At 38.8% G+C, this 12,841-nt stretch overlaps 1 pseudogene; it reads right to left on the reverse strand.

Moving 5' to 3' along the window:
* The window catches only part of LOC121321629, a 199,183-nt pseudogene that overhangs the window by 169,266 nt on the left and 17,076 nt on the right, over window positions 1-12,841 (reverse strand).

Below are 12,841 nucleotides of genomic sequence, written 5' to 3' on the forward strand. Positions count from 1 at the left end.
ATAGTCATTGGTACACGGGATATAAATAGGTCTGTGTAACATGAGTTATTTAAAATGAATATTTGTATTGCACAGCACTTCATGTGCAGATAAAATGTAATAATATGTGAGCCCGGGAGAATGATTTACTAACAATCGAGTCTTGGTACAGCTGCATAAAAACAGCATGTTTTACTCACTTGGGGGGTGTTCAGAAGTGGAAAACGTGAGAGCGAGAGGAGAGAGAAATTTAAAAGTAAAAGAATATATAGGAATAAATATGACAGAGAGAAGCCGTAGCTTGTTTTGTTTTGCAGGATCCACTTGAAAACCTTGTGTAGAAGGTGCGCATCTCTCAAATTAAGTGATTAGTTTGTCACCTATTTAAAAAGCCTACAGCTCTCCCTGTTCGAGATGGGTGTTCGGAGGAGAAAACAGGACAGTGAGAGAAGACGAATTGGAAAAAGTAGTAAAGAAACACGCAAGGATCAGTGCAGGCAGTTGCCCAGCCTGACCTTAGTGCTATTTGTGTTTGTGACTTGTTTTTGTTTAAAACTTTGTTTTGCTCTCTGAGCAGTGTTTTCTGTTTATTTATTTATTTATTTATTTATATTTATTTTTATTTTTTTATTTATTTTATTAAATACATTTTGTCTTTGCCAACTATTTTTGTTATTTTTTTCCAATTTGAAATGCCTAATTATTATTTGGACTCAGCTCCCGGGCAGCTAACAGGCAAGCCCGCAGGCGCCCATGCAGACTTACAGGAGCTGCTGGTGCGTGGTAAGCCGAGGACACCCTGGCCGACCTAAATCCTCACTCCACCTCAGCGTCGCTAAGCCAATTGAGCGCTGCCTCCTGGGAACTCACGCCCACGGTCGGCTGTGGAATAGCCCAGACTTGAACCGGCGACGTCCAGGCTATAGGGCGCATCCTGCTCTCACCCAGAGCACCTTTACTGGATGCGTTTTCTGTTTATTAAAACTGTTTATTTTATTTGTGTTCTTTAAAGAAAATAAACGGCGCTGCAAAGCTTTTGGCACCACAGTACTTTGTTTGTTTTTGTTCCTGCATTCTGGCCTGACGTCACCACATCAGCCAACCCTGTCACACACACTTATCAGTAATATCTGTCACCACTTATTCTAGCTTAACCACTTGAATTTTATCTATACAATTATTTATACTATCTTTCAGCAGATTTCTTACAAATGTACTTTTGCAACGCCTCATTGTCACAGTAATCACTCTAGAGAAGAGAGTAAATAATGAAAGATTTTTAAATTGTTTTAGACATGTTTCTGGAAAGGCACCTCCATCAAGCTGGGTAACTCTATGACTCATTTTAAAACGAGCTGTGCTATGGTGTATTGTGTGTGTTTTATTTATTATAATGTGTATCCAAGATAGACAACTGAAATGCCACACCTAGTATACAATGAGGTACAGTGATACGTAAATTGTAAGTCTTGTAGCGAATATTTACTGCATAGGGTTAGTATATACATTAATTATAGCATCTCAAAAGAAAATATTATCTAACTTATCAGTCAATGTAAATACATTCAATTAAAATACCAAGATTAATATATATCTTTAATATATCCTTTTTATATTCATAGTATATAGCTAATTTAATATTTTGAACAATATTCCCCATCAACTTAACTGGTATCATATCTTAACAGTGCTTTTAAAATGCAAAAATAAAAGCAGATAACTCTGTTTAACTACTTTTGTTTATTTCAGTGTTACAAAAGTTCTATGCACCAAGAAATTCAATAAATTCTCATATATCGTATACTCCCATTAATCTGTGTTTCAGTAATTTCTGTTTTGATAATCTGTGCATTTTAATACAGTACATTATCAAAATGCATTAGTGTAGATGCAGACATCATTTAATTTAATTCAATTAAATTGAGTACAATATAGTGCAAGCCAACGGATAGTACTGTATTGTAGTTACTGAAACCAGTGACAAGCGAACAGAAATCAGATTTAAGACTCTCTCAGCCTGGCAGTCTGAATATGAAGAGCAGAATAATTAAAGACTGTGACTTTTTAAAAGCAGCTCTCTCTGCCTCTGAACATTGCTGATTATGTACAGTATATATTTTGATCATTGTTGAGACAAGCACGTGTTCCTCCCAGCAGGTCAGATGGCAGGCTGGAAGCTTTCAAAGGCCTCCCATCCTTATTGTTTGGATGTGACCAGAGCTGATGTTAAAAGCCAGTTTATTGAGAGAATTGAAAAGCAGACCATCGAAAAACAGACAGTTCTTACAAATTCTCCAATCGCATAGCTACATCCAAGACCCAATAGCTTTGCAACATTCAATGAATTGGTTAATTTGAAAATAATCAGAACTGATCGTTGTCTGTTAGCATACCACTCAAAATTTCAATGTCAACAGATACCTTCAATCCACGAATGGGCCAGTCGCTTTGAAGAACCATCCAGACTAATTACCTTAAGCAGACCATTTCTGTTCATTCAAAACAATAAAACCAGCTCGTCCACCCAGTCTTTGAAGTTAGCATAAGTGGGGTATTTTCCTGTTTAGGAAGAGACGACAGTCTGAGAACAGAATTCTCCAGTACAATGGTGTAACAGGGGGAAGTATTACATGTGTGGGTCGTCACTGAATCACAGTGTGATAGGGAGCGAGAGTATCCCTCCCAACCCAAGCAGGCACTAAGCAGAGGCAATTGCATGCCTGTGCTGAGAGCAGCCGGCTTGAAGGCTGGGGCAAAAATGGAAGTCGGCAGTCTTGGCGCAGGGCGGAATGCCCATATTAGGGGACGAGACCACTGTGTTCAGGTGAGTTGCATTAGACAGTGGGCAGGTGTGTCAAGTCACGCTGATCACGGGGTGGAGTCTCCTGATATATAAAGGCTGTCATTCTGTGAGTGCAGGTTTTTTTTTGAGGTTAGATGTATTTCTGTTAGGATTTTATTTTTGTCAACCATTTCAATTCCTTTGGCCTGTGAGCCCTTTTTGAATAAAGTACACACCGACTACCATTGCTGGTATCGGGGCTGTTTGTACCGAACCCATGCCTTAGTGATGTCATTTCTACCACCGCACTCATCACACTATCACAGGAAGACTCAGAGCATTGGGTGTTGACACGCCACACAGGCACACAGATTTAATCAACACAAGCCGCTAGGGTACCAGCAGTGGTAGCCCTAGTGTCAGATTCACTAAAGAAAACAAAACAAAGCTAAAAAGTTTGCCACACAAGGCAAGCACTAGTCTTACTGCTTTTGCTGTCGAAGTCCTGGCCTCCCAGCGACTGTGGGTCGTTGTGACGGGCCGGGCTGAGCAGAGCCTTCACAGGCAACGTCTCGCAGTTGATGGGTTCGGTAGTAGTTATATGGCAGAGCAGACACTCTTCTCCTGGATGTAAACAAAGCGCTCCTCTGTGTAGCATGGCAGTACAGTCACCTCGAGCTGTGGCATAGACACCCTTTGAGATGCGCACAGCCTCCCTGGGCACACCCCCCAGCCAATCCGGACCTCTCGATCAGCTCAGCGCCAGGCGAGCCTACGTGCTCAATTGGTTGCCTAGCAACATGTCTCCTGTTACACGTCCCAGCTGCATACATTCGCGCAAGAACCAGCGACAGGTTTCTCCCCGTCACAAATGGTTTCATTTCGATTTGGTCAAATCCTTTTAACTTATACCATACATTTAAACCTCAATAAAATCATTTATCCGTCACAGTCTGACTTTTTGGATTTAGAATTGTTCTTTTAAGTGTATGTTGTGATACATAAATGGTATACTAAATGGGTCTGATGAATGGCAATGCAATTATGAACCAATTCATATGGCAAATGACTAATGTGCTTGAACGCAAGTCATTTTAAGCTTTACATTCAGAAGTAGCAGAGAGCTAATCCCTGGCCTCTTTCCTGCTAGGCATTGTCAGTCAGTAGAGCTGCAAAGTATAAATGTCGGGGCATCTGAACAATTCCACATCAATACACATCAGATCAGTGTTTCCCAAGGCGGCCACAAGGATGGATTTCTACGGCCACAGCAGACTCCCAGTAACCTTTAATCAATCTTTCAATCGTGCTGATAAAAGAAACGGCTATGCTGCTTCTATTCAGCCCCTCTCACTGCTGTTGTCATGGTTCAGGCTGCTTGCATTCAGGTCCCTTCTACTACTACACTTCGTGTTACCTTTTATTGGATAGCTGTAATAAAGAGTGCAGGCACCAGTGAGTGTTGCTGGCGTCACTCTGCAGCCACAACATCTTTTTGCTTGAGAACCATAGGCTATGTTACTTCGACAGCATCCAATTATGTCATCAAACTGCACCAAACTTTGCATAGAGACTGTCAAGCCCTTTGTGAATGGGGAGGTATATGACCAACCAACCCCAGACATTGAATATTCTATAGCAGTGGTCCTGAGGAATCTTAAAGGGTTGCCTTATAAAGCGGATTCTTTCTTGATGCATTTTTGTTTTTTTAAAGGCATTTAAAAGAAAAAAAAATTTCTTTTTTTTTACAACACAAAGAAAAGAATATAATCTATATATATATATATATATATATATATATCTGTGTAAAAAAGACTCTCATCAGGCAGCTTCTTGAAGGATCCCAGGGTGTCAGCTTTAACAACATTATTGAGGAGTTGGTTCCAGACTCCCACAATTCTCTGTGTAAAAAAAGTGCTTCCTATTTTCTTTTCTGAATGCCCCTTTATCTAATATCTATCTGTGACCCCTGGTCCTTGTTTCTTTTTATCAGGTCGAAACAGTCCCTTGGGTTGACATTTATTTGATCTTACAAAATAAAATAAATGTTTTGTAGGGGTGACAATTTAGTAGTTTGTTTTGGCAAAGGTTTGAAATTAATAATAAAAAAAAATTCACTATGCAACCTGAAATACGTTTGTATAGCACTTTAAAGACAGTGTGGTAAAAAAAAATAAAACGCTTGGCTGCAAGAGGTTAACTTGCAGTAGTACTTTCACTGAAAACTAATTCCACGAAAGCATGAGCATGTTTATGTGTCAGCTCCCTCTGAACAAATAAATCTGTAAATGTTTCTAAAATATAACTTGTATTGCTGCAATGTGAGGTTTAACCTTAAGCAAATAAACAAGTCCCTTTAGACTTTACACAATACTGGGCATGCCATATCTAGCAGTGCACCAGTAATTATAATTAAGTAAATCTATGAAATAAAAAAAATAACTCTCCATCTGTGTTGCATCTGTAGTCCAGCTTTAAGTCATATTTGCGTTCAGTCTTCGTGACTGGGCAAAGGCCCTGCACACTGAAAAGTATGTGTTTTGTGGCTGGCAACCAGCATGTCTCAGCTGTGGAAGCACAGCCTGGAGCTAAGAGGACCTCCTTTGCACGGCCACATGGTGTAAATTGGATTATTGAAATGTATTAATTAAAACCAAGTCTCGCCCAGGACAACTGGAAGCTGCTAGAAATGGCTTATTTTTCTAACTGAGATTGTCACCACTAACCTTTGACCAGACATTGTCTTGTGGTCTGGATCAGCACACCTTGTTCACCTGGTAGAGTTAACAGTGCCATGGGAAGATGTTGTGGATGAGGCGTATGGGAGGAAGAAACTTTGGTATGCTCAACTAGCTGCTGAAGCGGAAGAGCGAGGATGGAGAGTCCGGGTTTACCCAGTGGAGGTGGGTTTTCGAGGATTTGTGGCACACTCTACAACACGGTTTCTCACAGATGTCGGGTTCAGTGGCCAAGAGTTGCGTCGCCCACAGTGAAGAACTTATCTGAAGCAGCAGAAAGGAGCAGCAACTGGCTGTGGTTGAGACGGAAAGATTCTGGATGGGGTTCTCTAGCACAACAGAAAGAAAGCAACGCTGATGTACAAGTAAGTAAGCTGGGCTGAGCTGAGTGGGGGGTGAAGGGGGGTGATGCTGGGACGCCAGAATCACTGTTGAGCCCTCTTGAGGTGTCGTGGGCTAGTCAACGAAACACAGAGGATGGAAGGTGCCTACTTGAAGACCCCAGAGATGTAGCCTAGTTAGCTCAATCCAGACAGTTGTCATGCTGATGAGCTGGGGAGACTGCACTGGGTTGATCCCCGGAGCCAGCATCGCAGCCGTTGTGTGCGCTGATGCGCTGGGGAGACAAAATGAGCTGATCCCTGGAGCCAGCATTACACTTCAGCAATCAACACCAGACAGAAGGATATCTACATCATCAAATGGAAAACAATGCAAATGGATGGAGATGCAGATGGATCACATTAGTTTACTGCAAAGCTACGTCTTAGTTGGTGCTTATCTTGGTGAGAGCCGAGTTCAAATCAACATGAAGTTCAACATCTACTCTCATGTAATGGAAATCATGAGAAAAGTGTGGAATGTAGATAAGTGGGAATGTAATTACTGATTACAAATTACCTTTGGTCACACCCTATAAAAGGGGAACAAAATAAATGTTTCTTGCCGAAGGAGATGGTTCAGAGAAGCAGTTTTGTCAAAGAGAAAGAGAAAGAATCTTAGGTGTGTAGGAGGATTTTTGTTTGCAGTGTTTACTGTTTCAAGGGCAAAGACCAACCTTGATCAGGACGCTACACCACAGTCTTAAACGACAATATTGGGGTATGAAAAACTCAAACACTCAACTCCCTCAAGCCGCCACACTATATGTCTAGCCAGCGCATGCAGTTCCAAGGCATTTTTCATTGTGATACAATCACATTCTGTTTAATGATGCATGAGGAACAGCATTAAAAGGAGCATAGCTTAGATTTGTCATCAATTATAAAACCTTATATTCTCACTGCCCAGTCATCTTTTAATCACAACAGCTGTGAAGATCCTTTTAGGAAAAGGAAGCCATTTGTTTGATTACCATTACTAGAATTTTCACCTGCAATTTTATGCTCTGTTAATTTCAAACAATAAAAATGTACATTTTAATTTATTTATTTATAATAAAAATTAACACGCGCACTGTTTGATTACAGGGAACACAAACTTGCAAAGAGGGAAATCTTTAAACATTTAACTCCTAAATAAGTCTTGAGTTAAAAAGTATACAATAGCACCTGAGATGTAATGCATTGCACAGCATTTTAGAGACAGCCAGTGAATTACCTTCCTGAAGTTTCCAATTTTTTTCTAGTGCTGAATGGAGCAACCTTTTACCAGTTACACAAACAGATCAATCAAAAATCTATTTGTGCACCTCCAGTTGGCACAGAACATGGGTGAATACTTTGTGTCATGGATTGATATGAGTTTGATTTCATTTAGGACCAGTTTGTCCACAAGAATCTAACAGCTGTTGTGCTTGGAAAGTCAACTAACTTGATAGCACACTTTCTGCAAGTCTAGAGTTCAGAAATTAATACAATGCATACTGTACAAACTGACTCTTGCCATTCTTTTCTACTTTCAATCTGGAATATATTGACATAAAATACATTAGAAATGCTGAGCAGTTGATTCAGTAAAGCTCACTCTGTAAAATTAGTAGGGAGAAAATGATCTACACTACCTAAATTAAATGTGGGTATTTTGGCATTGCTGTGTTTTGTTTGTAGGATTGCCTATTGCAGTTACTCTATCCATCAAGGACTAGAATGGGGCATTGAACTTTATATTACTTGGCTTGGGCATCAGTAGAGGTCAGTATCACACCTCGGTTCATGCTTTGTCTGATGTCCAGGAGAAAAACTCTGAATTCATGCAGATTACCAGGATATGGTCTCTTGTGATGGAGTTGTTTGTCAAGCTGTTAAATCTGGATAACATTCCCACTTCTAAATTTGGCAAATGACGAATAATTGTCATCTGACATGCCGGTATAACACAAATGAATGTTCAAAAGGAAAAGTTTGTACAGTGAGCATTTTACCACATTTGATTTAATACAAATTGCTATGTAAAACAAAGTTTTTTTTCTATAAAACACTGTGGTTTCGTTACCGTGATCACACTCAGAGTTACTTTAATTCTAGCATCCATCAATAATCAGTGATCATAAAAAGTTACCAATCTGACCCTCAGAACAGAATAGGATGGCTTGAACTAAACTGAAGTCCAACATGGCCCAATGAGCTACAACAAATACAGTTTTGCCTTGGCCCCTTGATGCACTTGCCTTTCTGTGGCACAGATATTGTTTTTTTGTAATCCAGTAAGTCTGATTTATGACAGACATACAGAAGGTCATATAATTTCACCTTGTGTCCAGAAGAGCTGACGGTGTATAATGTCAGACAACTTCTGAAAGAAGGAACACATATATCCAGCATCTAATGTATGCTATATTCACTGTCTCTATATCTAGTTGGCCAAAAGACTTTGTGACTGTCCAAAAGAGCACTGTCCAACAGGGGTGTGGCAGGCTGGTGAGTGGATAGAGGTCCAGAGACAGTCTGAAGTTCAAAAAAAGTAACAATTTTATTATAAATAAACACAAAAATAAACATGCACAAGGGCAAAATAAAGGGATTTAAACACAAATAAAGCAATACAAAAAAACAAAACTTGCATAATTAAGGTTTCCAGGCTGGGCAATGCCTTCACTGGATTCAAAATTTCAAAAATACGAACAATCAAAAATATAAACAACCAAAAACTACCAACCTGCTTGCTTCACTCCCTCCTCCCAAATGAGAAGCAGAGGCCTCCTTTAATGTCAGGTGGCTGGGCGCTGATTGATCGTTAATTAACCTAATCAACTAATCAACCCCAGCCACCTGAACATAATAAACCCAGGCAGGTAGGGGAAATTAACCCCATCCCTGCCAATTTAAAAAGGGCAGAGCTTTGCTCTGCCACAAGGGGATAAGCATTAAACATTACCAGCTACAGATAGACATATACAATTCTATTTATTTAATCTGCATAACCTAAAAACATCCAGTAAGTTATTTATTTAGTTGACCCAACCTGAATTATACAGAGAAGGGGTGTGTGGCAATGTGCTGTCTGCTTTGGTTCATGGCCCTTGGATCTAGCTCTAAAATTGGGCAACTCCCAATGTGAATAGCCATAAACAACAAGAAAGAGCTAGGACTGACTGTCAGAGATTTCAAGGGAAAGGGTTTTTTAGATCTGCAAGGACTGCTCAGGGATAACCTGCATTCCCCAGAAAGGAATCCATATTACAAAGGAACATGCACTGGTAGTGGAATTTTTAGATCCTCCCACAAAGCAGAAGGCTGGTGTTGGAAGACGGCAAAACTGAATGAGAATCATGTGAGAGGGACAGTAGATTTTATAAAAGGCGAGGCTTACCCAAGTGGTATTTAGGATATTTCTAGAGACATTTCTAGATTATGTTTAAGTGCCCTCACATAGCCATATCAAATACTGTCACATCTGCACCTATACAAAACTGGATTAATGGTTCACAGTAAAGCAGTCAGCGGTTTATTGGCAGAGTCACCACATTACATGTTACAATTCATAGTTTATTTCCAAGATGTCAAAATAAATCATTTGAGGCTATCTGGACAATCAAAAGTCGTCAATCAGGGGAATTCGGTTTCATGTGTGCTGAAACTGAAAGTAGCTTTACAGAAAGAGCTTCACTGCACCCAATGATAAAAAGGGTAAGGCCATACAGTTAGCACCCCAACTTCCATCTCATAATCATTTACTTTACTCTAACACAAGAAAATATCATATTGGTCATATTATGATTTTTATTTTTATTTTTTGGTAATAGAAAATGTAGTAATATTACTCTGGCTTCAAGTAAATTCTTGAGTAAATAGCACCTAATACATGCTGCTATAATTTCTCAAATGGTCTCAGATTCTCCTATATGAGAAACGCACACATTCTGGTAAAGGTGAATGTGGCAGGACAGAAGCCCCGCTGGTGTAATTAGGGTGCGAGGGTGTAAGGTTTGCAGGAATGGGGTTAAATTTGTCCCTGCTGGCAATCACAGATAATTGAGTGCTAACGGGAGTGGTCACGTGTATAAAAAAGAAGCAAAATCCTTTGTTTGTTGGAGGCGCTTGTTGGGAGTGTGGAGTGTGGAGTGTGGAGTGTGGAGTGTGGAGTGTGGAGTGTGGAGTGTGGAGTGTGGAGTGTGGAGTGTGGAATTTGGAGTGTGGAGTGTGGAGTGTGGAGTGTTTGCACTGTAAGTTTTGTATTATTATGCAACGTGGTAGTGAAAGCTAATGCCCAGCCTATAAATGCGTTGTTCTTTTGTTTAAACCTTTTATTTTGGCACTGTCACAGTGAATTAGATTGTTTTATGGTGATCTATTTGAAGCTACTAGAGAAGAATATTTATCCAACGCTCACTGCAGACATCGCAATGCTACCTGTCTTAAAGTCGCATGAAGGATGAAGTCGGTATTGAAAGCACGTCAGTCATAAGAAAAGCAGTGACTGGTACTCAAATGCGAGCCAATTCGTCTAGCTTGTTTGAGTTTGAAAGAAAGTAAGTTAGAATGAAAATAAAAGGCAAACATTTAAAATGTTTCAGACTTTTTTTTTATTGAGAAATATACTGTAAAGCCATAAATATTTGAGACCAAAATACTTGGCGAATCACACCCATAAAACTTATTTTGCTGCAGAAATGTTGGCAACCTGATGCAATATACAAAGTATGTATTATTAGTGGAATTTGATTTCATGGCAAAAATGTGTGCAGTTTTTTTTTTCATACACAAAAACAAAAATGTATTGCTACTAGAAGCAACTCATGTTTCTTCAGTGAAAATTGCAGTACATCATGTTCAACAATTTCATTGTTTATAAATGCTATTAAAAAATGTGACATTAAAATTCAAATACACGTTAAAAATAATATGTGCCTCTTTTATATAAGATCATGTGATATCTACAACGTGATGGTAATACATCTCTGATAAGATTTACTGAAAAATGTTGATAGCTGTATATACATTAAGTGTGTTACCTTACAAGATCTTAAAAACTACATAGGCATTCAAAAAGATACATTTTGAATCATCATATTCATCACAAGGCATTTAATACTCTATGCTAACAAGTTTTCTAGGTGACTGCTAAGGCAACATTACAAAGTGCTAGACATGTTTAATTCTCATATAATAGAGGTTACTGACTAGAAGTCCTCCCTAGGTGCTCATGGATATGTTGAGTTAGCAAAGGAAATCTCCTTCCAACTACTTATTATGAGACTGTCCAATCTACCTAATATGATGCAGGATACAACATTAGCTCTATATACAGTAGGCTGTTTCTATAGTAAACCCTTAACATAAATATGCATGACGCTGTCAGTCAGAAAATTTGCTTGTTTATAGCGTACGTGGAGTAGTTCTGTTTTGTGGTGTAAGCTGGTGGACTGTGGTGCCAGTGGTTTATCAGGATGTGTCAAGGGATTAATGATGGTTATTTCTGAAGAAAGCAAGCCCAGTAGTGGTTTTATATTGGCTGTTACTACAAGGCAAAAAAACTAGAGACTATTCTTGATACAGGCGCACTTGAATGAGCATTTACTATACGTCAAATCGAAACAGAGGAATAGAACACTGAAACCATAGCAACACAAACAACTGTGTCTTGATAACAGGGAGCAAAGCCAAGGTTGAAACCACAGACATTTAAATTATTTTGCTCAAGATCTGGAAGATGAGTTTTTCACAATTGCTGAAGAACCTGAATGAGATATTATCTGCTGACCTGAGTTAGCACAGCTGTTCTTTCTGTAGAACTGGCAATGATCTTGTTTATGATGTAAAATGTACTGGATTAGACTCCTGTAGTTCCAGCATTTGTCCTCCTCCATAAGTTTTATGCAGGATGATTTATTTAAATTGTAAATTTTTTGTATGTATATTATTGGTGAAGAATGTATTTTATTACAATTATTGCTTTAGCATGCTGGAAAATACCCTCCCACCAATAATATTTGGGGTTTCCAAATCCTTCTTTTTGTGCTTGGAAACACTCAACAGTGTTATTACTGCTTTTCAGCAGCACCACTGCGATACCCAGTCAATCGTACCCATAGCAAGAACTGAAGTTTTACCATCCAGATACAATAAACTCCTGTACCAAAAGCATATCAGCACTGGGCTGAAAATGCACGTTTGGCATAACATATGCATCTTTTAGAACTGAATATCTAAGACCTATATAATGGATGGATGTACATGGCAGAGAATTTTTATATAAATATTGGTCGCGTTTTATTTTAAGGATCACTTTTTTTTGTTTATTAACTTTAACAAACATTTTTCCTTTTGAGGTAATGGTTTTGCATTAAGATCTTTATAAACTAATGTAAAGGACAGTGTTGTGTGATGCACTGCCTTTACAGATTACGTCCCCTGTCGTGGAGATGAGGTGAAAAGCTCTATAACCACGAATGCAGATGAGCCCCCTCTCGTCTGCATTGTGGTTAAGACGGCTGCTAATAAGAACCTGATTTCATTTACTAAACATTACTACAGTAACAATTTCAACCGATTTCAAATGTATGATCGACTGGACTCTGATGTTTGCAGTTTTAGCTGACCTATTATATATTAACTAAGAATTAACAGAAAAAGAAATAATGTATATTAACATGTTTATTATAGTTAATAGGCAGCCTCAAAAATAACAAGTGACCGAATTATTTTCTTTGTTATTTTGAGTCGATGTTGAGGAGTAATCCACTTTCTGTTCATGGCTGAAAACTGCATATTCACAAACAAACGCATATATAACCCTGAAAAAACTAAGAACTGACTGCGTATTTTAATGTGTATATATTATTAGAATGCTTAGAAATAGACAGAAATTTTAATACAAGGAAAACATAAATGTACATGAATCCAATGTTTAATATATTATCTACCATTGTTACAGTCTGTGTCTAAAATCAAAGTATTTGCTG

This window comes from Polyodon spathula, chromosome 10 (assembly GCF_017654505.1).
Source record: "Polyodon spathula isolate WHYD16114869_AA chromosome 10, ASM1765450v1, whole genome shotgun sequence".
Taxonomy (NCBI): Eukaryota; Metazoa; Chordata; class Actinopteri; order Acipenseriformes; family Polyodontidae; genus Polyodon; species Polyodon spathula.